This window comes from Triturus cristatus, chromosome 10, assembly GCF_964204655.1.
Source record: "Triturus cristatus chromosome 10, aTriCri1.1, whole genome shotgun sequence".
Lineage (NCBI taxonomy): Eukaryota > Metazoa > Chordata > Amphibia > Caudata > Salamandridae > Triturus > Triturus cristatus.
Genome location: NC_140593.1, coordinates 124,204,217 through 124,230,523, shown reverse-complemented (window position 1 = coordinate 124,230,523; position 26,307 = coordinate 124,204,217). Strand labels below are relative to the sequence as shown.

The window sequence follows — 26,307 nt, the reverse complement described above, 5'->3', positions numbered from 1 at the left end:
TTTAATAAATAAAGCATGCCATTTATAAAAATGGAAAACAAATGAGTTAAATGTACAGTTTTGAGATATAATAAGATTTGTGTTTGCTTTTTCTCCAGTATTCTATAATCCTTTTTTCTTTTACTTTTTTAAACAAAGCTTTACAGACAAACATTGGCAAGTCTAACAGCTCAACACTCGAATTATGAAGGTGAGATCTATTAGATTTGTCAATGCTTGTTTGCTGGAGCGGTGGTAATTTTACGACAGGCAAAAATCATCTGTCTTTTTCATTCAATTTAACTGATAGGTGTCCAAGTTATAATTCTTACTGATTTTGCAGAATAGGCCTTCACATTTCCTTTTGTGCTGTTTTAATAAAATAGTATGCTGAAAAAGGTAGACTGTTGATTTGTTTCTTTAATGGGAAGTAGAGCTAAAATATGTTTTGCTGCTGAGGTAGCTTTCAAGGTCCTTTATAAGTCAGGTCTGGAGATCGAATTTGCTGTCTTGCTAGCCTCCTATGAGGAAAAAAATTATAATTAAAAAACATACATATATGGACACATGGGTTTGAGTCAGTCAGCCCTCATCATCCTTATCTCTTTTGAACTGTCATTCACATTTTACTTCTACCCACTATAGCATGGGGTACTGGGTCAACCCACTTCAACCATTTCCTCTCTTATGCGATGAATGATGGTATTTTCCCTGATCACCAGCACATCCTCCAAAAAACAAGTGCACTGCAGTGCGAGGGCTGTTAAGCGAATACTTTACTTGGTCATTGCTATTTTCGTTCTGTTTGTTACAATTTTTGTTAGTCATCCTTGTGCATTTAAGCTATTTTTCCAAGTTGCGCTAATTCAAACCCCCTAGTTCCTTTTCTTTGCAACAATAATACTCATATTTTTCTGTGATGTGTATTAATACTAAAAGGGCTTCTATACATGTCCTTATGAAATCTGCCTGCAGGGAAGCATGCATAGTCTCTGATTAAAATTATATGGCACAATTATTTATTTATGCAAAAGAAACAATTGATGGACGGAATGCTGGACAATGCAAACATTCACCCCCAGTCACAAAGATCTGGGTTTAATCCACTGTTGGACTTGGCCCTTTTTGCAGGGTCATCCCTAAACTTTTTGCCTTCCTCCTGTATTTTTTCTGACCAGTTGTTGGCTGTTTTATGACTCTGGGCACTTTACCACTGCTGATCAGTGCTAACGTGCATATGCTCTCCCTATTGTAAATTGATGTATGGATTAGTGACTCCATGATTGGCTGATTTGGTTTACCTGTCAGACCCTAGTACAGTGCACTGAGTGTGCCCAGGCTTGTAAATCCAAATGCTGCTGGTGGGCTTGCAGCACTGGTTGTGCCACCCACAGAAGCGGCCTGTAAAAGTGTGTCTCAGGTATGCCATTCCAGATCCTGTGTGCAGTCTGGTACTGCCATGCTGACTGGGCAAGTGCACCCACTTGCCAGGCCCTAAACCTTCCCTTTTCTTCATATCACACACCCCTATGGTAGGCCCAAGGGCAGGGTGCCTTGTAAGTATAAGGTAGGACATGCCCTGGTGTGTGTGGCATGTCCTAATAGTGAATTACAGCCTTTTTCGGTTTTCACTATTGCAAGGCTATCTGTTCCCCAAAGGCCAGAATGGGCAGTTTGATTATTACATCTTATAATCCTGACTGACTCAGGGAACATGGTAGAAATTCGAGTTTAGTATGCCGGAACTCAGAATGATAAAATACATCTTTTAGTGAAGTTGGTTTTAACATTGTCTGTTTGAAAATAACACTTTTCGAAAGTAGGTATTTTCTTGTCTAACCATCCAAACCTGCCTCTGCTAGGCTGTGTATTCCTTGTGTGGAGTTTGAGTGACAGGGGCTGGGGGATTCCAGGAGACAGGGTGAGTCAGCACAGGGCTGAATAGAGAGATCTGCATGTAGATGGGTGGGAGGAGTTGCACCTGGGACCTGAATAGGGCTGTGCCTTCCCTCCACAATGCTGACTCCACCTCCTGTGGTGCGTCTGTTGTCTCTGTCCTGCACTGTGAAAGGAAATAAGGAGTCATGTATACAGAGTGCTCCAGGACTGACCAGAACTGGTTTGGACAAGGCAAAGGCTTCTCTGCCTTCAGAGAACAAAGAGAAACTTGTGTATAAAAAGGGGGACCCAGACCCCAGAACTTTAGATCACTTTGGGAAACAAAAAGAAACCTTTGCTGAGGAGCGGAACCAGAGACACTGAGGAGAGACTATCCCTAAGCTTGAGGGGTTGGCCTTCAGTGGTTGCCTGACTGCCAAAGAGAGGAGAAAAGGAACTTTGTGTGTGCTTTATTCAACTTGTGAAGGATCTCCAAGGGCTTGAGAAAAGAGCTTGCCTCCTGCTGAAGTCTCAGGGACAACAGACTTCACCAACCAGCTCCCCAAGAGTTCTTTGGAAGTGCCTGCTGTTTTACGAGGCTTTCTGAGGGACTGCGTGTCGCAAGGAGCTGGAAGCGCGACTCACGAGTAAGAAGCGTGGTGCCGCACTGCCGCTGTTGCCTCACAACGAGAAAGTGCCTCGCATCGCCAGAGAAGAGGATCGATGTCGCAGCAGACGCCGCCGCATCACTGGGAAGCGTGTCGCAGGGCCTGTCGCGGCACACATCGTTGTCGAAGCAACTCGCATCGCCGGAGAAGAGGATCGACGTCGCATCAGACGCCGCCGCATCACCGGGAAGCGTGTCGCAGGGCCTGTCGCGGCTCGCATCATTGCCGGAGCATCCCGCACCATCGGAGAAGAGGATCGACGTCGCAGTAGACGCCGCCGCATCACCGAAAAGCGTATCGCAGGGCCTGTCGCAGTACGCATCATGTCGCATCAAGAAAAGACACCATCTTTGTTTCTTTGCACTGGATCTGCATTGCATCACGGCGTTGCGTGCCGCATCGCCACAGAAGCGCAGTAAGAAACCAACGCACCACCTCTCCTTGCAGAGAAGAACCGACGCATCCCTTACGCAGCAGTAGGGACCCGACGCATCACCGTTCTTGCGTGTTAGGAACCGACGCATCACATTCCCTGCAACACTTTCATTGTATTGCGTTACGTATCTCAAGCTACATCGAACTCAAAGTGTCACATTTTAACATCTGAAGAGAACTAAGCTAATTCTACCATTTTAAGTACAGTATTGTGGATTTTTGTTGTTTGTGGTATTGTGATAAGTCTATATAAAGAATACTTTTTTTTTATATAAAACGTGTGTGGTGTCCATCTGTAGTGTTGTCAGCTGGTTACTGTATGTGTTCACAAATGCTTTACACACTGCCTCTGAGATAAGCCTGCCTGCTCATGCCAAGCTACCAAGGGGGTGAGCAGGGGTTATTTTAGGAGTGTACCCCCTTACCCTGACTACACGCAAGGGTCCCTATTTGTCAAAGGTACTTACCTCTGCGCACTAGAGACCCCCAAATCTAACATCCATCATTCTTTTGCTCACCACACCACCCCAGTTTGGACCCAGCCATATGCAAATCAGTCTTGACCCTGTTCCTTGTGGGAACAGTCCAGCCCGAACTGTCAAGCCAGGTCCTCCCTGGACCGGAAACAAGCATCCTGGGACCGGTTTCAGGGCATCACCCTTCTTCAGCTAGGCTAGCTTGAATCCAGTGGTGTAGTGAGCACGGGACCCACGTCTGGGCATACCCTTCCCACTTAGGGCGACATATGCAAAAGAAACAATTGATGGACGGAATGCTGGACAATGAAAATATTCACCCCCAGTCACAAAGATCTGGGTTTAATCCATCATTCTTTTGCTCAACACACCAACCCAGTTTGGACCCAGCCATATACAAATCAGTCTTGACCCTGTTCCCTGTGGGAACAGTCCAGCCCGAACTGCAAAGCCAGGTCCTCCCTGGACCGGAAACAAGCATCCTGGGACCGGTTTCAGGGCATCACCCTTCTTCAGCCAGGCTAGCTTGAATCTAGTGGTGTAGTGAGCACGGGACCCATGTCTGGGCATACTCTTCCCACTTAGGGCAACATATGCAAAAGAAACAATTGATGGACGGAATGCTGGACAATGCAAACATTCAACCCCGGTCACAAAGATCTGGGTTTAATCCTTCATTCTTTTGGTCACCACACCACCCCAGTTTGGATCCAGCCATATGCAAATCAGTCTTCACCCTGTTCCTTGTGGGAACAGTCCAGCCCAAACTGTCAAGCCAGGTCCTCCCTGGACCGGAAACAAGCATCCTGGCACCGGTTTCAGGGCATCACCCTTCTTCAGCCAGGCTAGCTTGAATCCAGTGGAGTAGTGAGCACGGGACCCACGTCTGGGCATACCCTTCCCACTTAGAGCGACATATGCAAAAGAAACAATTGATGGACGGAATGCTGGTCCTAGGATGCTTGTTTCCAGTCCAGGGAGGACCTGGCTTGGCAGTTCGGGCTGGACTGTTCCCATGAGGCACAGGGTCAAGACTGATTTGCATATGGCTGGGTTCAAACTGGAATGGCATGGTGAGCAAAAAAACGATGGATTTAGGCCCAGATCTCTGTATTGGGGTGAATGTATGACATTGTTCTGCATTCTGTCCATCAACTGTTGTTTTTACAATTATTTATTTATTCAAATATTAACATTTTTATTTCCAGCATATGGCCTCCACGTCTAGGCGGTGGAAGGTTTTTTCGGTCTCACCTGAGATGTCGCATGCACTGAGGCTTGCAAGACATTTTCATGATTAACTTAAAGGGGGTGTAGAACCCACCCATTATTTGCTAATGGTTGGCTTCTTCGTCACTTTCATATCCTTGATTCTAATTGGCCAGCGCGTGCTGGTTTCACTTTCTCTTCCTGTGTTTGTCCATTCAGAGAGCATGGACCAAGTGCTTTCTTTCAGTGCTGAGTGCCCTTCCACTCGCTTTTAGAGGTACTTATTGTGCTTTTGTTGTAGCACTCCATAAGAGTGCCTGTGTTTTCAGTTCCTCTCCCCATTGCATGTTGTTGCTTGCCCTGGCCCTCCTCAAGCTGTCTGTAATTTTGCAACTCCTCCACCCTGCTCCCACCGTCCTCATGTTGCTTGGCCCTCCTGCCATCCTCCCGCCATCCTCCCGCTGTCTATCGTTTTGCTGTCCACTCCTTCCCACCTCTGACTGTCTGTAGTCTTGCTTTACCTCCTGCCCTGTCCACCTACCACTCTCCTCCACCTTTCCATGGTATTGTTGACGCCTCCTGACCCTCCTTCTGCTGTCTGTGATTTTGCTGCCCACTCTTGCCCTTCTCCTGCCATCCCTCGTGCTGCTTTCCCCTCCCGCCCTCCTTTGTGTTGTTTGCCCCTCCTGCCCACCTCCCAGTGTCCATCGTTTTTCGGTCCACGCCTTCACTTCTCTGGCTGTCTGTCATCTTGCAGCCTCTCCCGTCCTTCTCTCGCTATTCCTCACGGTGCTTGACCCCTCCTGCTGTCCTCGCTGGCCCATCTGACACACCATAATAATAGAAGCGCTAAAATGCAGCCTGTGCTGGTCACGTCATAGCGCTGTTTTTCTACCTTCATTAGCTCCAACTCACCGCCCTCCCTCCTCCTTATCCGAATGTCAGCCCAGTGAGTGATCCAAGAAGACAAAGCTTTTTATTTTCATTTGCTCTGAGGTATTCAAGTGTAGCAATAAGGTTCTGGCTCAGTTTATTCCAAGGTCCATTGATAGATTAGCCAGTCTGAGTTATTCAGGAAAAAAGGGCAGTTATGTGCAGCTTTTGGGTACAGTAAAAACGAATTTGCTTCTTTAAGAGAGCATTTCTGTTATCCCACTGAGTGCCTGTGGGACTGAGGTACACAGCCACCTCTCTAGGGAAGTCTGGTGGATACACAGCCGGCTATGGGTCAGGAAACATTATAACACACCTCATAAGAGATAAATAACTACAAAGCAGTGATTATTTAACACACACTGTTCTTTCCAGCGTGCCGAGCCACTCTGCACTACAACTCACAAGAAATGTACTGCTCTCTGAACCAGAAAGGCTGAGATGGGATTTGAACCTGTGCCTGTCAGGTTACATGTTCACCTCAGCAGCAGAGTTAATATTCCTCTAGGCTTTTGTACCAGCTGAGTTATGACTTCAGAAACTCTGGTTGCTCAAAGTGTCTCTGATCCTAGGTTAATTATATCTTTCTGCATCTGGCTTCATTGAATGCATCGCCCAGTGCCTAACGAGCAAGTATTCTGAAAGCTACTAGGTTCTGGGACTTCTGACAACAGCAACTGGTGCAGATATCTGGCTGTCACTTCATTTCAGTGGTATTCATAGTGATCATTATTTGAAACCATTCACAATATTTATATTCATTGTAAAAAAGCATTGCCAAAGCCAAAAGGTCCTGCCTATGCAAGAGCTATTGGCTTTGTCAATGTGTTGTTTAGCCATCTTGTACAGCATCATGGCTGAAAGTAAAGAAGACAAGCATTGACATAGCCAATAGGTCTCGCCTTTGGGACCTTATAAGTGTTTAGCCATGCAACACTTGATGTTGTTGCACCAAGGATACTGTGCTGGATAACTAAACACTTATAAGGTCCCAAAGGGGAGACCTATTGGCTATGCCAATGCTTGTTTAAAGATGTTGTACAGCAACGCGGGCTGTTGTGCAACATGGCTTAAAATAAATAAAAGCAAAGCGCTATGGCATCATCAATGCTGGACGCCATAGCATTTTGTTATTATTTATTTTGAGCCATGTTGCAGCACGGGCTGCTGTGGAACATTTTAAAAAAAACATTGAGAAAGTCACTGAGTCTCGCTTAGGCGAAATCTATTGGCTTTGTCAATGCTTGTTTTTAGTTTTACTATTTTGTAAAGTCAGTGGAAACGAAAATCACTGACGTTTCAAGAGCATTCAAAGCGGTCTTTGTCAGGACCCTTCTAGTAGCTGCTCCCGGCATAGATTTGATAGGAAGCCCAATAATTAATCCAGATTGGCTCAATGAATTGCATTGCATGGATCAGACAGATGCACGTTGAATTAATCTGACATATGCTAAGGGACCAAAGAAGTTCATATGTGCACGTCGAACACGAGGAGAGTGCAGTGTAACACGCCACCATTCTTGAAGGTAAATCCCATATTAATACCTTTTGAATGACCCCTCTTTTCAGTTACATGATGGGACCAGTGTTGGACTGCCACTGAAAATAGGCACAGTCACCCTAATGACTCTGAAGCAACTCCCCTTTTCAATATAAATACTGATAAAGTCCCTAAGAATATCAGTAAAGCTCATTTTTGTACATTCGTCTTTCCACACAGCATGCTGCTGCAAACACGGGTCCTGAGGCAAAAAAGCAAATAAAATGGGATTTGGTAAAACATTTTCAACTGAAGTAACCAAAGAGAAATATATTCATAAATGAATTAAAGACAAAACCATCCGTATGAGCAGACACTGAAAAAACACAGTTGAGCTGGAAACAATAAAACAGAAACTGGTGGCAATATATTCATACAGACAAGAAAAAGAGCATATCAGTTTTCTTCGGTTTCAGGTTGAAAAACAGAAGATGCCAAGCAGGACACTATCAAAGACAATCAAGCTGACATGTTATCATGGAAAGAACCCGATAATTAGGAAAAAAAACATATTTGTGAATCGCCTTCATAAATATGAGCCTTGCTTCTAAATAAAGAAATAAGAATGAAAGTAGAATATTTAGAGTGAAAACGTAAAATTTAGATGACAGCGCAAAAGTAATATAAGGCCATTTATAAGACAAGAGGGCACATAAAAAATAAGAAGTAAATAAATGCAACATTTTTCTAGAGATAGCGAAGGAAGAAATGGCAAGAACAATGGTCGACAATGTGAAAGGATTAGGGTAAATCAAGTAGAATCAAAATAGATGAGATTTTATAATGAGTAGCATCATGCAAAAATTACAAACCGACAGAATAGCATTTTTGGTGAAACCTCCAGATCCAGGAGAATATAATCCTGTTGCATCGCATGCAATATTTCTAATCATTATATTGAGCCACCATAATTATTTTGTCATAAAATTATTTTAATTGTTGTAAAATTATAATCACATACGTTATTGTGAGGAGTATGTGAAGGCTATATCCTAAGTGTATAATACTTGGGGTGTGAAATTCCTATCACCCAACGCCCAGGACATATTGTCTAGGGTCAAGAAAAATAGTGGTTTAATGTTTACTTTGTTCGCTAGACAAGTGGACACAAACCCTTTGTGATGCCAGTTTACAGTACCACAGTGTGAACCGTGAAAGAGTATTGTCAGCCACTAAAGACAAGATCTGAAACCATATGTAGAAGTGGTTCAAACATTTATATAGGGGGCATTATTACTAAAACCTTCACTATTACGTTCAACGCTGTAGGGAATTTCTGTGATGCAGCTGAGCTTGCCTCTCACTGACAGAGCATCCGGTATAACAAACTGCATACATACTACCAACATTTCAACATTTTGAGGCAATTTGTAATATTCCCAGAATACTTCCTGGTTACATGCAAATAAATGTTTAAGTATGGAAAAAGGATTGGTAATTGTATGTTTAAAGAAATAAAACACACCAAAAACCTGCAAATTAAGAAAAATATTTTGCTAAACTGTCATTGCAGAGGTGCGCGCGGGCTTGCCGGCAAACATGTGAGTGGTGCGCGCGCAGCACCGCCAAAAAGTGAAAGCAATGCAATCACGCTCCAGTTGGCGCCTCGGGCACTGAAAGCTGGCAGCTGTGCACGTTCACGCTCGTGTGAACGCAAGCGTTAGGCCAGCGCTGGTAGCACTTTGAAATCCCGTATACTAAATGCCTCGCCTGAGACAGCGCATGTGCTGGCTCAGGCGAGACCTAAAAACGGCGGAGCAGTAACATTTTGCATGTTAAAAATTACTTGTCTTTAAAATACACCTATGAAGAAGTTATAGATAGAAGCATCTAACCCCAAAAGTTGTAGGCACAAACACCGATATTCAACCTAATGCCTGAAAAGTTGATACCTGCAAGAAATCATAAACACACACATGCAACAGCAACAAACCTATGTGATGAATAAAATAAAAGTGACAGGTGTTCTGCTAATTAATTGAACCCTTGGGAGTAAGTCTCACATCACAAAAGGCAGGAAATGGTGAGTCTTGTAGCACAAAAGGCAGGTAAACCCCTTGAGTGAGTCTTATAGTACAGGCCTTACTTTAAGGAATAGTCATCAATCAGTCACCCACAGAAGCAAACCTTATCTCCACAGAATAGCTCATGAGCCAGCAGTCCCCCAGAAAAGTGACTCTGCGCTTTTTCTACTGCAGCCAGGTAGCCCGGAAATAGCCCAAATTACGCATCCCGTCACTCCGCCTGGAGGCATGTCATGAAAGCAAACACGCAGTGAACACCGTTGGGGCGCGTGTTCATACGCTATGCAAAGGGATCACAATAACCTGCTTCAATTGCCAGGTGACGATGTGAGCATGCGCTGAAGAGTGCCGCAGAGTGTTTCTGAAACGTCTTGATGATAACAAACAACATTGGTGCGCATGTCCCCACGTCACACAAAGGGATCACAATTGCCTGCTACAGGTGCCAGGTGACGAGGTGAGCATGCTCTGAAGCGTGCCGCAGAACATCTCTGAAGCATCTTGGTTCCTCACCACTGATTGGCAACCACACCTGCGCGCCCGCTGCATAATGCGAAAGGCTTCCTCACGACGTACTGCTTCCAAGCAACCAAGTTGGCATACGCACTACCACATCGCGTGACACATCATTGAGATATGCGCTCTTTGTTGACTGCATTTCTTATGAGACCACCGAAGCACTCCTCAAGGTCACATGATGCGTCTTCACAATCAACGGATGCCGACCAGTCACGCGCAGACCCAAAAGTAGGAATAAAGACAACATTACCTCCAAAACGCTAGGAAAACCTTTAAAACCTGGGATTTTCACAGAAATCTTTTTGCTGACATAAAAAGTTATCGTAGCTCTATTCGGCTGTAGCGTTGAGGTCTGATTGACATGGAGTGTAGATGATCATCCAGTTCATGAAACACCTTGCTGTCAGCACATCGCTAGGTTCATCTCTCGTTGACAAATGTTATGTTCATGACACAGTAGACAGCGGAGACTCAATGAAATGAGTATATCTTCTTTAATAAGTTGCACATAACAGAGACCCCCAGCCAGCCAAGGCAATCTTTAACAGCCAACTGGGTTAGAACCCTCATTTACACAAATACACCCTAGGAACCAACTGGACAGTCTAATATCGGAGGTCATTACAATTGTAGAGAATACCACAGTTGGTCTACGGGTTGGTTTAATCTGGAAAAATGGAAAATGCAAAAACAATTATAATGGACTGGGAAATGTAATTACACTGAATGCAGCAGCTCACATCTGGACATCTGACCAGCCTCAACTAGCTAGCATTTTGTAGACAGGGCTGTAGGCATTTCTGACTTTTTTGGCAGGTCTTCTGATTATTTGACTCCTGACTTCATGTGATGGCCTTAAGTTGTTGGTGCATTACACAGTGTTAGAAGGCATCCTTGAAAGAGACAGCGTACTTTCCACGCAGAATGATTACTAGTGACAAAGTGACTGTGAGATTGCAAAGCAGAAAATATGCTTGTCGTTCTTCTATATGCTGCTGGCATTGGAGAACTGACTTGCTTGAGCTGGCAATTTCATGATTGAAGGATTAATTTATGGAGTCTAGTTTGGTAGTAACAGATTGGAGCTGAACTAGACATTTGACCATGGTTTTCACATGGAGTAGTGTATGGTTGGTAGGAGAAAGATTCCTTTCCTGCAAGTCAGGGAGCACGTATTCCATATAATTATGGCTCCCTGTTTTCCCTTTTTACCGATTGTTTACAGATATATACAGACAGAAGCCCGTTTATTTTCCTCTCTGTATTTTTTTAAGTAGATAAAAACAGAAATTGGGTTGTTTTTGGAGAGATTCTAAATGCTGTCACTCATGACTGCCAGCCCAATAGGTTTGAGGATTGACAGGAAAGGGGGTTAAAAAAAAAAGGAATTTTAGTAAAGAGCCTTAAGCCGCAGTATATAAACTGTGCATGTTTTCATATAGGTGCATTTATTTATCATCTGTGGGTGTTCATATTATTGAAACCTATCTGCCATTCAAGCATAAGTGCACATTCAGCAGTTTAAAAATGTGAAAATATACTCGTTTCAGCTTCATGTGTTCTCAAAACCCGAAATAAATATAGGTAAATGTAGATAAAATTAGCAAAAAATAATTATGGATGAATACATATGGAAATGTCAAAAGAATAATTACCATAAAATTGTGAGCCCAACTTATAATTCCTGGTCATACCATCACGTTTCCCACAAACGACTTAAATCTTTTGTGCATATCTCTTTGAAATGAAAGAGAGAGCATGTTTGCAACCATGAAGAATAAAAATAGAATCTCTAGTGCAAAAGCAAACACTTCAAAAAAGCTGTTAGATATTTGCTGCAAAAAAATATTAGTATCCGTTTAATACTAGTCAGTTTAAAAAAAAATGGAACAGTAGTTCGGAATGTGTAAAAACAAGCAGAAAGATTCTAGTTTTCTTTAATTACCTAAGTAATGGAAAAAATAAACATGTTGACATAAAATATATCTTTTTGATTTATCCCTGTATAGCTAGAAAAACACATTTTTGTTCATTAAACAGCTGCTATATTTATGCCCCTTAACCTCGCCTGCCTTTCCCCTCAGCTGTCTGCTCTGGCAGCAGGCATTGTGATGTCAGAACTCAGCTGTAATACGTATTACAGTTGAGCAGCTACTCCTTTCTTTATAATAGGGAATTGGGTGCCTCACTGTAGTATGGGGTATTCGGTATCGCGCGCCGGGTAGAGTGTTAGGCGCGCGATGCCGCTAGGTGATGTTGGTAAAGTATTGGTGTTCTTTTGAATACAGCTCGGGGCATGGCGTTCGACTCACGAGCGTTCCGATGGTATTAGGTCAGTTGTCGTCTGGACGTCTAAGTGAGCGGGCGCTCATGCTACGGGTGGAGTGTTTCTGTGAACTTAATAAACCTTAATAAGCTTACCGCGATACTGTCCTGCTTATTACATCTGGCGACAATCGGGATTTGCTCCACCCGCCGGACCACGCAGATTTTGGGGCGTCCTTCAGGAAACTCGACTTCGAAGTTTGAGGACTGTTGAGATCGCTGCCATCAAGCCTTCCTTCGACGTTTGCTGTGCCTTCGACGATTGCTGTGCCTTCAAAGGTTGCTGTGGTGAGGTACAGGCATACGGAGGTAAAGTGTTTGAGCGCTCCTCGCGCATGGCTGAGTGGGAGTATTTGAGTCCCCACGCATGCGCATAACTGTTCGCCGGACTTCTCATCCTCAAGGTGACGTCAGCGCGTGATTAACGCGACGCCATCTTTGTTTGGGATTGAAAGGCTTGCAACTCTACCGGTATAAAGGGTAAACCGGTCATTTACTGCCTGCGTGTCGGATTCGACGACACGCACGTCATTTTAAATATTGGTTTTGAAGATTCCTACTTACTTCGACGATACACACGTCATTTAATCCTCCCATACTGTGTGTTTCGGAGCCAGTCCGCGACGATACACACGTCATAGCTGGTAATATTGATTTAAAATCACCGCACATTCAGGGAGACTGTACTATTTTCATGTTACAACGATTTCGAGATACTGGAAAGGCATACATTTATTTATTTATTTATTTTAAAAAAAATGTCTGCAAGCAACCAACAAAGTAATCTCAGCTTTACTCAACCACCACCCTTCCTAAGCAAACCTGGTAGCCCACCCATCATCTGGTTGGAATGGTTTAGACTTTTCGAAAACCATTTGGTAGCCATAGATGCCGACAGTTATTCCCCTGTACGCAAATTTGCTATACTTTTTGGTTGCCTGGGTCAAGCGGCACAAAGAATATTTCATAGCATTGTTCCTATTCCTCCACCAGCCGCTCAATCTGGGGATAACCGTTGGAATGTATATGTGGAGACTGTCGCTAGACTTAAAAAACAATTTGATGACGAGCCTAATATTATGCTGGAGCGACATAACTTTTATGCACGTAAACAAAAGGAAGAAGAAAAGGTGGAGGAGTACGTCTCCGCTCTCAGGGTGTTGGCTACCACCTGTGGTTTCGGACCGCTGTCCGATGATTATATAAGAGATCAATTTGTTTTTAATTGTGTATCTTATAAAATTAGACAAAGGATTTTGAGTTGTAAAAATCCTCCTTTGTCTGAGGTTATTGAGCTAGCCCTTAGCATTGAACGGTCAACAATCACAAGTAAGGTTATGCAGGCTGACGCCAAACTAGGTATCAACGCTATGGACTCGATCGAACCTGATCAAGAAAATTCTTTAGCGTTAGTCAATGTTAAGCCTAAGGGAACAAAATTTGTACAGAAAAAACAAAACATATTTTGTTACAGGTGTGGATCTAGAAACCACATCGGTAATTTTCCAGGATGCCCAGCAGTCTCAAGACGTTGTGTGATTTGCAAAAAAGTAGGCCATTTTCAAGGGGTTTGCAGAAATGTTAAGAAACCGATTAACATTCGATATTTACAGGCTGAAGGTGATGAGTGTACAAGTTCTTTGAACAATGTTATTGTAACTTTAGAATGTGGAACGTGTTGCATCAAAGGTCCTTTATGTTCAGCGGAAATTGATAATGTTTCCTTACAGGTCATGGCGGATTCAGGGTCGCCGATAACAACTTTGAGAGACACAACTTTTTATGAATGTTGGAAGAACAAAGATCTGCTTACGTCTGATGTACACTCCAAAGCCTTCGGGGAAAAGGATATAGATATGTTGGGGTACTTCACGGGCACGGTACAATGTCTAGGTAGAGAAACCATGACAAAAATTTATGTGGCAATAAAGGGCAAGAATCTAATCGGGTGGAAGGATTTAGCCCGAATGGGGTTGTATTTGGTTCTGGGCGATGAGAACCCGATTAAACTTGGAAAGATGCCCATTTGTGATATCAAAACGATAGAGACAGATAATGACAATGAGGTACAAGAGTTGCTCAAGGAATTCAAACTTGTTTTTAGAGAGGTGGTAGGGAAAGTTAAGGGGGTGGAACACCACATTAAGCTTGTTCCGGGCGCACAACCCGTTACCCATAAGGTGCGCTCGGTACCTATGAGCGTTCGTGAGGACCTTAAACTTATGTTGAAAAACTTATGTGAGCAGAATATTATAACCCCGACGGATTCTTCCCAGTGGGTGGCCCCCATCGTGGTCGCTCGGAAAAAATCGGGCGAAATTAGGCTTTGCGCTGACTTGCGCACCCTTAATAAAAATATTGTGGTGGACTGCCACCCGCTGCCCAGAATTCACGAGTTACTGGCAAATCTAGGTGGTGCAAAGTGGTTTTCATTGATCGATCTTAGATCTGCGTACCACCAAGTGCCATTGTCAAAGGAATCTCAAGAGCTTACCACCTTTGTGACACCATTTGGGGCGTATAAATTCCTTCGTCTCCCGTTTGGGTTGGCATCTGCAGGGAGCGTTTTTCAAAAGTTAATGGATACCCTGTTCGAGGGGATTGTGGGGGTCCAGGCATACTTGGACGACATCTTAATTTATGCCAAGTCTCGTGTTGAACACGATAACATTTTGAGGGAGGTCCTCACCGTTCTTGAGTCCAGAGAAATGACCGTAAGGGCGGACAAATGCAAGTTCGCGTTACAAGAATTGGAATATTTAGGACACTTGGTATCTGAGAATGGAATTAAACCCAAGTTCTCTGTGATTAGGGCAATTGAGGAAGCAAGAGCTCCAAGCGACAAGGACGCTTTGCGTTCGTTTCTGGGGTTGGCAGAATACTACGCTAGGTTTGTGCCTAATTATGCGCAGTCGGTAGAGCCGATGCGTGAGTTGCTTAAAAAGGGGCGCAGTTTTAAATGGAATGATGACCTGGAATCAGCGTTTAAAAACGTTAAAAAGCTGATTGTATCTGCTCAGGCTTTGTTTGCTTTTAGGGACGATTGTGTGTCCCTTATAACCGTAGATGCCAGTATGTCTGGGTTAGGGGCAGTGCTGAGTCAGAGGGTAAACGGACGTGAATAGACTGTGGCATTTGCTTCCCGGTCTTTGAAACAATGTGAAAGATTGTACAGCACAATAGAGAGGGAAGCGCTAGCGTGTGCGTGGGCCATACATAAGTTCAGAATGTATATTTGGGGACGGAAGTTCGAATTGATAACGGACCATAAGCCTTTGGTGTATATTTTTAACAATATCAATTCGTCCAGCATGTCAGCTAGGTTGATGCGTTTGGTTTCCAAAGTCCAACAATTTAATTTCTCGGTTAAACATATCCCTGGTGGGAAGAATTTTAGAGCGGACTGTTTGTCTAGGCTGCCAATGGAGAGGGATGATGAAGAGGATGTGATGTTGGATGATGTGGAATGTGTGGCGGTGGTGGATGCGATTCAGGTGTGTATTCGGTTTTGTCAGAGAGTGCGTGGAAAGACGCATGTGACTCGGACTCGGACGCAACACTTAGTTGGTGGTTGAGTATTCATCAAGTACATGGCCTGACTCTAGGAGTTTAGTCGGAGATCTTAGGATTTTCGCCCAGGTGGCGAGTGAATTGTCAGTTGAAAATGGGGTTGTTCTGCGGGGTGACAAGTTTGTTCCTCCATGCGATTTGCGTCCTACGATTATAAGTAACGCCCGTTCTGGTCATTTAGGGTCCACTAAAACTGCTATGAAGATTAAGCAGCATTATTGGTGGCCCGCAATAGACGCACAGGTGAAATCTACTATCGACAACTGCCCTGAGTGCTTGTTGTCAGATAAGCATTGGCGTACGTTGAAAACCCCACTCCATCCTACTGAATTCCCGGACCATACTCTGTGCTTAATCAAGATAAAAAATTCATTTTATTGGCAGTGGATTATTTTTCAAAATGAATGTATTATAGTTTCATTGAATCCCCAGATACGGAGTCAACTCTGATGTTTTTAAGGAACATTTTTTCGATCGAGGGTGCTCCAAAGGTTATTGTCACCAACAATGGCACACATTTTGTGTCGGAAAAGATGTGTAAATTTTTGAAACAGCTTGATGTAAAACATCTTAGTGCGGCACTGTATTCTCCAACTTCTAACGGATTGGTTGAAAGGGGGAATACAATTGTAAAAGAGGGCATTCAGACTGCCCTGGTGGCAGGTTTGGATGTGAATGCATTTCTAGTGGAAAAATTGTGGAGCTATAATACCTCCCCTCACTGTACAACCGGAGTATCACCTTTTTCGTTGTTAAGAGGTAGAGAAGCTCACACATCTCTATTTCCGTCTTGGTTAAAAGAGAGGTCTGTTGAAAAAAAGATAGATATTAAGGATGTTGCCAAGAGGGTTTACTCTAAGCAGTTACTGATGAAGGAAAATTTTGAAAAAAGGGGACACCCAACAATAGAAGATGTAGTTGTGGGGGATTGGGTCCTAATCAGGAAACCAACTAGAGTGAAGAAAGGGGAATCAAGGTTTTTAAGACCAGAAAGAGAGTGCAATGTAAGTAAGGGGGCCACTTTTGTAGGAAATAAAGGGTGGTGGAACAAAAGGCAGCTCGTTAAGATTTCTGACACACAAGCCAATATCTTGTTGATAACGAGGGTGATGAACTTCACTGGGGGCATTGGTTAGAGCTGAATGAGCCCCAGTCTGGTACATGCGCTCTGTCTGATGAAGTTCAAAGTTCTCATGACATGGATACGGGATCCATTGGGCAGGAATTGCGTCCTAGTGGGTATAAGAGTTCAGCGCAGTCTTATGGGGGCATGAGCAGTGTCCACACTTCTAGGGGACGCGTTTCTAGGATTCCCAGGAGACTTATGGATTTTGTCAAGTAATGTGGAAAGTTTGTTATTTTAGATATGAGTTGTCAAGTATTGTTTTAAGAGAGAAAAATGTGATATTTGAAATGATATTTGTACTGCAGAGATATTGTTTTTTGTATGTGTTGGACCTGTCAGCCCTAGGGTGGTCTCCCCTTCTATTTTTGTATCGTGCCTCATTTTTTCCACCCTCATTTTTATGTTGGACTAGGTCTCCGGGCGCCTTTTCATTGCCAATCAGTGTTAAGGTGCAGGTGCTCCCTTCTCCCAAGATGGCTGCCACAAACCCCTGCTACTGCAGGGTGGTCGTTTTTCATAGTAGCACCCTAGCTGCCAGGAGCTGGCTGGGACCCACAACAATGTTGCGACACCAGCCCGCCTTTTTGTCCCATAGGTAGAGTGGGGAAGCTCCTGGAATATGCTGGAACCTTCTAGAAGGGAGGTGGGGTTTTACTTTTGCCGCCTTGGCTAGAGGTCACCTGACCTAGGGCTACTTAAGAGTGGGAGGGAAACTTTTGTGGTGAGTTGGCCATTGGGGTGAAGCAGAGCTGGAAGAATCCACCAGGAGTGTAGGCGGTAGGGCCTAGTCAGGGACTTATGCCTCTAAGAGTGACAGGATTTAGGTACTGCCTCTTAAGTGAGTGAGGTGCCCTGTGAATCCCACTGATCTTGCCCAGTAGTAGGAGGACCCAGAGACTCTCTGCCAGCCTGACTAGGAAGGATCTAGTCGCCCTCTCCATTCCTACCCCCAGTAACAGAACCCCTTAAGGGCGCCAGATACATCTGCGCCACAAGACTTCATCTGACAACTGAGAATGGAAACCTAACTGTAAGAACTGAGACTGCATGACAAGAGCGAGCTGTAAGCCTTGAATGCCAGAGCTGAGACTGTGTGTCCAAGCTAACCTATTGAACTATTTACTAAATCGATTGCCAAGCCACCGGGGATCGACCAGGTACTAGCGCTGTGACCCCCGCGCTCCCTGCCCTGGTCTGGGACCCCCGGCAGCGTGCTCCGCTGAGCACCTTACCCCCATCCTTAATTTGAGCCCCCCCCTGCGACGACGAAGCCAGCGCACTCACCGCCGCGGCCTGGAGGCCTGGAGAAGTGCCCTGCTGTATCGCGAGGCCCAGGAGAAGCCCGGGGCCCCGCCGCTGCCGTCGCAGCCGTGTGAGGAGAAGCGCAAGATCGGGGCCGAGTTCCCCCATCGTCGTGAGGGCGGACGCCTGCTGACGCCGAGACGGAGGTAAGCCCGGAGGCCGGGATTCCCCTTGGTGCGCCCCCTGCTGGTCTGAGAACCTCACCGCACCTGGCCCGGGTCGTCCCCTCCGTGGGAGTTCCCCCCCCTTGCCTGCGCGACGGAGAGACCCCGCCGAGGGATCCTTTCTGTGTGCCCACTTCAGCGTAACTGAGCGCGGTGCCTCACGAACTGCACCGGCCCCCAGAGACTTGCTCCTCGAGTCTGGTGGCGCTCTCCGCTGAAAGCTCCACTCTAGAGAAACTGACTAGCCTGGATTACGGGCGGCGCTTGACTTCCCCTGCTCCGTTTCACCGTCCCAGGAGCCAGTGACTATGAACGTGTTGCTTTATATGCTTTGCCTGAAAGTATTACCTGCCCGTGATTACGAGAAGCGCATTGCTTCATATGTTTTGCCTGAAAGTATTACATGCCCGTGATTACGGGAAGCGCATTGTTTCATATGTTTTGCCGGAACGTATTACATGCCAGTGATTAAGAGTAGAGCGTTGCTTTATATGCTTTGCCTGAAAGTATTACATGCCCGTGATTACGAGAAGCGTATTGCTTCATATGTTTTGCCTGAAAGTATTATATGCCTGTGATTACGAGAAGCGCACTGCTTCATATGTTTTGCCTGAACGTATTACATGCCCGTGATTACGAGAAGCGCGTTGCTTCATGGGCTCTGCTTGATCGTAGTACCTGTCCGTGACTACGAGTAGCGCTTAGTTTACATGCTCTACTTCAAAGGGTTACGTGTCACTGATTACAAGGAGCGCTTCGTTCTACAGGCTCCGTGTTGAAGTATCCAGTGTCACCCATCACGAGTATTGTTCTGTGCTAGATGCCCCGTTCAGAGAAACCTTGCTTAACACGCGCAGCGCTAGAATCACCCGTGCCTAGCCATACCCATGAACCGCATGTCTAGATTAGGAACTGCATTCATTTCTCATGTATGGCCTGTATATGCTTAATGTCTGTGGTATAACTCATGCATGACACTGTTATCTCTTGAACTGCATCTAACCAGCCCTACTTGGATAAACTTGAAGTATTTGCATAATTTCAACGGTGTGGCGTCCCTTATTGTGTGTGTCCCTAGTCCATGGGAAGCGTGTGGTGTATGGTTGCTTAACACATAGCCCTCTGGTTGCCCGACCGGCTCGCGCCACGTTACCGCCTATAGGGCCTGGTGACCCCAGGTTCCTACATTGTTGGCCAGCGGTGGGATCCTTGGGACCTGTGACCATACAGCACCCTTCCGTGAGGCGAAGGGCGCCACAATTAAACGCCTATCCTACGTTTTTAGTTCCAGAGCTCAAAAACCATTGGTTGCTGGATTATTGGTTCCACTGTCCAGGTAGAGAGTGCAAGAAGCCTGGTTAGCTATTGACTGTTGCCTACACCCTAGGAATTTTCTCCTTAGTGTCTAGGTCCCCACCTGCCGGAATGGAATCCCGGCTAGCGGACCTCGAGGGGTACACCGTGAAGCAACTGAGGGAGTTCGCGCAGGAGATGGGGGTGCCCGGGATGCGGAAGGCAAAAGGGCCGGAACTCCGTACCGCCATTAGGGCATGGGTAGAAGCCCACCCAGAAGGGAGAGGGGATGAGGGACAGGAGGCGCCAGAGTCTGGGACCCCCGGCAGCGTGCTCCGCTGAGCACCTTACCCCCATCCTTAATTTGAGCTCCCCCTGCGACGACGAAGCCAGCACACTCACCGCCGCGGCCTTGAGGCCTGGAGAAGTGCCCTGCTGTATCGCGAGGCCCAGGAGAAGCCCGGGACCCCGCCGCTACCGTCGCAGCCGTGTGAGGAGAAGCGCAAGATCGGGGCCGAGTTCCCCCATCGTCGTGAGGGCGGACGCCTGCTGACGCCGAGACGGAGGTAAGCCCGGAGGCCGGGATTCCCCTTGGTGCGCCCCCTGCTGGTCTGAGAACCTCACCGCACCTGGCCCGGGTCGTCCCCTCCGTGGGAGTTCCCCCCCCTTGCCTGCGCGACGGAGAGACCCCGCCGAGGGATCCTTTCTGTGTGCCCACTTCAGCGTAACTGAGCGCGGTGCCTCACGAACTGCACCGGCCCCCAGAGACTTGCTCCTCGAGTCTGGTGGCGCTCTCCGCTGAAAGCTCCACTCTAGAGAAACTGACTAGCCTGGATTACGGGCGGCGCTTGACTTCCCCTGCTCCGTTTCACCGTCCCAGGAGCCAGTGACTATGAACGTGTTGCTTTATATGCTTTGCCTGAAAGTATTACCTGCCCGTGATTATGAGAAGCGCATTGCTTCATATGTTTTGCCTGAAAGTATTACATGCCCGTGATTACGGGAAGCGCATTGTTTCATATGTTTTGCCGGAACGTATTACATGCCAGTGATTAAGAGTAGAGCGTTGCTTTATATGCTTTGCCTGAAAGTATTACATGCCCGTGATTACGAGAAGCGCATTGCTTCATATGTTTTGCCTGAAAGTATTATATGCCTGTGATTACGAGAAGCGCACTGCTTCATATGTTTTGCCTGAACGTATTACATGCCCGTGATTACGAGAAGCGCGTTGCTTCATGGGCTCTGCTTGATCGTAGTACCTGTCCGTGACTACGAGTAGCGCTTAGTTTACATGCTCTACTTCAAAGGGTTACGTGTCACTGATTACAAGGAGCGCTTCGTTCTACAGGCTCCGTGTTGAAGTATCCAGTGTCACCCATCACGAGTATTGTTCTGTGCTAGATGCCCCGTTCAGAGAAACCTTGCTTAACACGCACAGCGCTAGAATCACCCGTGCCTAGCCATACCCATGAACCGCATGTCTAGATTAGGAACTGCATTCATCTCTCATGTATGGCCTGTATATGCTTAATGTCTGTGGTATAACTCATGCATGACACTGTTATCTCTTGAACTGCATCTAACCAGCCCTACTTGGATAAACTTGAAGTATTTGCATAATTTCAATGGTGTGGCGTCCCTTATTGTGTGTGTCCCTAGTCCATGGGAAGCGTGTGGTGTATGGTTGCTTAACACATAGCCCTCTGGTTGCCCGACCGGCTCGCGCCACGTTACCGCCTATAGGGCCTGGTGACCCCAGGTTCCTACATTGTTGGCCAGCGGTGGGATCCTTGGGACCTGTGACCATACAGCACCCTTCCGTGAGGCGAAGGGCGCCACAATTAAACGCCTATCCTACGTTTTTAGTTCCAGAGCTCAAAAACCATTGGTTGCTGGATTATTGGTTCCACTGTCCAGGTAGAGAGTGCAAGAAGCCTGGTTAGCTATTGACTGTTGCCTACACCCTAGGAATTTTCTCCTTAGTGTCTAGGTCCCCACCTGCCGGAATGGAATCCCGGCTAGCGGACCTCGAGGGGTACACCGTGAAGCAACTGAGGGAGTTCGCGCAGGAGATGGGGGTGCCCGGGATGCGGAAGTCAAAAGGGCCGGAACTCCGTACCGCCATTAGGGCATGGGTAGAAGCCCACCCAGAAGGGAGAGGGGATGAGGGACAGGAGGCGCCAGAGGCACCTCAGGGGGAGAGCGCCCAGGAAGTCCTAGACATCTTGAATGTAGACATGTCCGAGAATGTGCCCCCAGGAAGACGTTCTGGGGCCAGTAGTAGGACAGGGTCCAGGAGGAGCACGTCTCCAGAAGAGTACGAGGACAGGAGGGAAGAGAGGCGATTAAAATGGGAACTGGCCAAATTAGAGCAGGAGAAAGAAAGGGAAAGGGGCAGATTGGAACAGGAAAAGGAATTAGCAAAATTGGAATGGGCAATGGAGGAGAAGAAGCTGGCGCACGAGCTTCAGTTAAAAGAGCTGGAGCTACGCGCCCTCCAATTGAACGCGTCTAACAAACACAATGGTGGCAGCATACCCAGGGAACCTCAAGAACCAAAATTCTACCTACCCAAAGAAGTCATAGCCAATTGTACATTAGGGGATGACATCATGAAGTGGTTGGAGGCATATGAGGTAGCCTTAACGGCCCATGGGGTACCCGAGAGTAACTGGGGAGGTGGTCTCTACCGGTATATACCTCCCACTGTTAGGGACACCCTGTTATATTTGGCCAAGGCGGATCAGGTTAAGTACGCCCCCATGAAAGAGGCCTTGTTAAAGAAGTTTGGCCTGAACCCCGAGAAGTATAGGCAGAAGTTTTGTGGCAGCCATAAGCTGTCCACCCATACATGGGTAGATTTTTTTGATTATGCGAGGAAGGCACTAGATGGTTGGGTGCGTGGCAGCGAGGTGCAGGACTACCAAGGGTTGTATGATCTTTTTTTAAGGGAGCACCTCTTGGATAAGAGCTTTCCGGAGCTGCGCCAACATCTGGTGGACCGCAAGCTGATGGATCCTCGAGAGCTTGCGGAGGAGGCAGATATTTGGGTGAGCACCCTGGTGTCTCACAAGGGCCCCGGGGGAGATGGCTCGAAGGGCGGACAGGGTTTCCCCCAGAAGAAAGAGGGGGGAGATAAAAAGGTGGAGTTCTCGAAAGGGCCCCAAAATAAGTTTGGGAAGGGAGTAGGAACCCCACCCCCGTCCAATTCCACAAGACCCACTTACCCTGACAGGAGTCAGCGGCCAAGGATTGTGCGGTGCTACGAGTGGGGGGAGATTGGACACTACCGAGGAGATCCCAAGTGTCGCAAGCGACCCCCAGCCCCATTGGGCGGGAAAAGTCCCGGGGTGAGTAGTATAGCGCTTGGGGTGGAGCTGCCCTTAGATAGGGAAGGGAGTGGACAGGCCTGACGCTGGTTTCTCTCGGGGATAGAGAGGTGGTCCCCGTAGTGTCCCTGCCCCCGAACACTGCTAAATATCAGCAGAGGGTGAGAATGAATGGGGAGGAGGTGGAAGCTCTGAGAGACACAGGGGCCAGCATGACCACTGTCGTGCGGCGGCTGGTGTCCCCAGACCAAGTAGTCCCCGAGGAGTTCCATCCGGCCGTATTGGCTGACGGCAGTTTGAGTCACTATCCAGTGGCTCGTGTTCCATTCAAGTGGGGAGGAGTCAAAGGCCTGTTGAGAGTTGCTGTGAGCCCTGCCTTGCCTGTGGGGTGTTTGCTAGGGAACGACCTGGAGCACACCAAGTGGAAGGATGTCGAGTTTCACGCTCACACCGAGATGCTGGGATTACCAGGGTGGACTTGCGTGAGCACGTGGTCCATGGCTGCCCGGCATGGAACTCACCCGGGGTTGGAGCCTGGAATTAAGGCCCAACCCACAGCCAAACGTGGAAAGAAGAAGGTGGTAGAGGACATGCCCCTTGAGATGGATGGGGAGGCCGCAGAGGTGCCCCCAGAGTCCGCGGAGGTAGATGTCGTTCCTGTGGAGGACTTGCCGACCCTTGCTGACTGGCATGTGGAAGGGGGGCCTACCCGGGAGGAATTTTGTCAGGCACAAAGGGCGTGCCCCACTCTTGAAGGCATGCGGCGTCAGGCCGAAGCCCAAGTGGCCAGTCAGGAACTGGGAGGTTATAACGTGTATTGGGAGGATGGCCTCCTATACAGTGAGCCCAGGGTGCCGGTACATGGATCTTCGAGGGCCATAGTGGTCCCCCAATGTTACCGGGCCTTTCTGCTGGAGTTAGCGCACAAGATACCCTTAGCCGGACACCTGGGTCAGGACAAAACCTTTGCACGGTTAGTCCCCCATTTTTATTGGCCCAGGATGAGGATTGCCTCAGACACCTTTTGCAAGACCTGCAAGTCTTGTCAGGCTAGTGGCAAGACTGGGACTAAGTTGAAGGTCCCGTTGGAACCGCTCCCCGTGGTCGGGACCCCGTTTGAGCGGGTCGGTATCGATATTGTTGGGCCATTGGACCCTCCGACCGCAGCGGGACACCGGTTCATTTTGGTTTTGGTGGACCACGCCACAAGGTACCCAGAGGCTATTCCTCTGAGGACCATCACTGCACCGGTGGTGGCGCGGGCACTGTTGGGAATTTTTACCCGCGTGGGATTCCCGAAGGTCGTGGTGTCGGACAGGGGCACGAATTTCATGTCGGCCTACATGCAGGCCATGTGGAAGGAGTGTGGAGTGACCTACCGGTTCTCCACTCCTTACCACCCCCAGACTAACGGACTTGTAGAGCGCTTCAATAAGACATTGAAGGGGATGATCCGAAGCCTTCCAGAGGGCTTGAGGCGGAAGTGGGACGTCCTCCTCCCCTGCTTGTTATTCTCCTATCGGGAGGTACCGCAGAAGGGAGTCGGGTTTAGCCCGTTTGAATTGCTCTATGGCCATCCCGTTAGGGGTCCCCTCAGTTTAGTGAAAGAGGGGTGGGAGAAGACTTCACAGAAGCTTCCCCGTGACATTGTCAGCTACATGCTGGCGTTCCGCAGCCAGATGGCCAAGCTGTGGAAGGCAGACACAGAGAACCTGGAGGCTAGCCAGACCGTGATGAAGGAGTGGTATGACCGCAACGCTCGGACGGTCGAGTTAGACGTTGGACAGAAGGTGTGGGTTATGGAACCTGGGGAGCTTTGTGCCCTCCAGGACCGGTGGACTGGCCCGTTCGACATTGTGGAGCGGCGAGGCCAGACCACGTACGTAGTCGATATGAAAACCCCCCGTCAGCCCCTCAGGGTTCTCCACGTCAACCGCCTGAAGCCGCACCATGAGCGATCAGAGCTTGCTCTCCTTATGGTGACGGATGGGAGCGAAGAGGAAGAGAGTGAAGCTCTTCCTGACCTTCTTGCGGTACAAGAGAAGGATGGTTTGGTGGAAGGTGTAGTCCTCTCCCCATCCTTGACCCCAGAGCAGCAGAGGGACTGTCGCCATGTCCTGGGACAGTTCGCCTCGTTGTTCTCACTCACGCCTGGAATCACTCATTGGTGTACCCATGATGTGGACACAGGGGACAGCCCCCCGGGGAAGAACAAGTCTTACCGGCTCTCTGACCGAGTGAAGGATAGCATCCAGCGTGAGGTGGCAAAGATGCTGGAGCTGGGGGTGATAGAACCTTCCAGCAGCCCGTGGGCTAGTCCAGTGGTGTTGGTGCCGAAAGCGGCCCCACCGGGTACGACGCCAGAACTTCGGTTCTGTGTGGACTACCGGGGGTTGAACTCTGTCACGAAGACAGATGCTCACCCCATCCCACGTGCAGATGAGCTGGTGGACCGGCTGGGAGCAGCCCGGTACCTCAGCACCATTGACCTGACGTCCGGATATTGGCAGATTGCCATGGCCAACGGAGCACGGGAGAAGACAGCGTTCTCCACCCCAGAGGGCCACTACCAATTTCGAGTGATGCCCTTTGGGCTCAAAAATGCTCCGGCCACATTCCAGCGGTTAGTGAATCAGGTACTATCTGGCCTGGAGTCCTTCTCAGCAGCCTACTTGGATGACATAGCTGTCTTCAGTAGCAGCTGGGAGGACCATCTGCAACACCTCCAGGAGGTATTGCAGGCGTTGCAACGCGCTGGCTTAACCATTAAAGCCAGCAAGTGCCAGATTGGACAGGGATCTGTCGTGTACCTGGGACACCTGGTGGGCGGAGGTAAGGTGCAACCCCTCCAGGCCAAAATTGAAACCATCTTGGATTGGGAGCCCCCCAAGACCCAAACCGAGGTCCGAGCTTTCCTCGGCCTCACTGGGTATTACCGCCGGTTCGTCAAGGGATATGGTACCATCGTGACCCCCTTGACGGAGTTGACCTCAAAGAAACAACCTCGCAAGGTCATATGGACAGCTGCATGCCAAGAAGCCTTTGATACGCTGAAAAATGCGATGGGTACAGCTCCAGTACTAGCAACACCCGATTTCAGCAAGGAATTTATTGTACAGACCGACGCCTCAGAGCACGGCATAGGTGCGGTGCTCTCGCAACTCAACACCAAGGGCCAAGACCAACCTGTGGCCTTCATATCTCGAAGACTCCTCCCTCGGGAACGGCGATGGAGCAACATTGAGAGAGAAGCCTTCGCGGTGGTATGGGCTCTGAAGAAGTTGAGGCCATACCTCTTTGGCACTTACTTCCTTATCCAGACCGACCACCGCCCCCTTCGCTGGCTCATGCAGATGAGAGGCGAAAACCCCAAGTTGTTGAGGTGGTCCATTTCCCTACAGGAGATGGACTTTCGGGTGGAACATCGGCCCGGAGTTGACCACGCCAATGCTGACGGTCTCTCCAGGTTTTTCCGCCTTAGTGAAGAGAACTCCCTAGAGGTTGGGTAGCTCTCCCCTCTTTCGGCTGGGGGGA

General features: G+C 47.8%; 1 protein-coding gene across 4 annotated transcripts in view; it reads left to right on the top strand.

The window, feature by feature from the left end:
* TCAIM (T cell activation inhibitor, mitochondrial) overlaps window positions 1–26,307 on the top strand; it is a 448,473-nt gene that overhangs the window by 7,756 nt on the left and 414,410 nt on the right. The window contains exon 1 of one of the 4 annotated variants that reach the window (XM_085630592.1): window positions 166–190. The exons of the other annotated variants lie outside the window; for them this stretch is intronic. The gene's annotated coding sequence lies outside the window, so the exon portion shown is untranslated. Of the gene's footprint in view, window positions 1–165; window positions 191–26,307 lie in introns of those variants that run through there. 4 annotated transcript variants of the gene reach the window in all.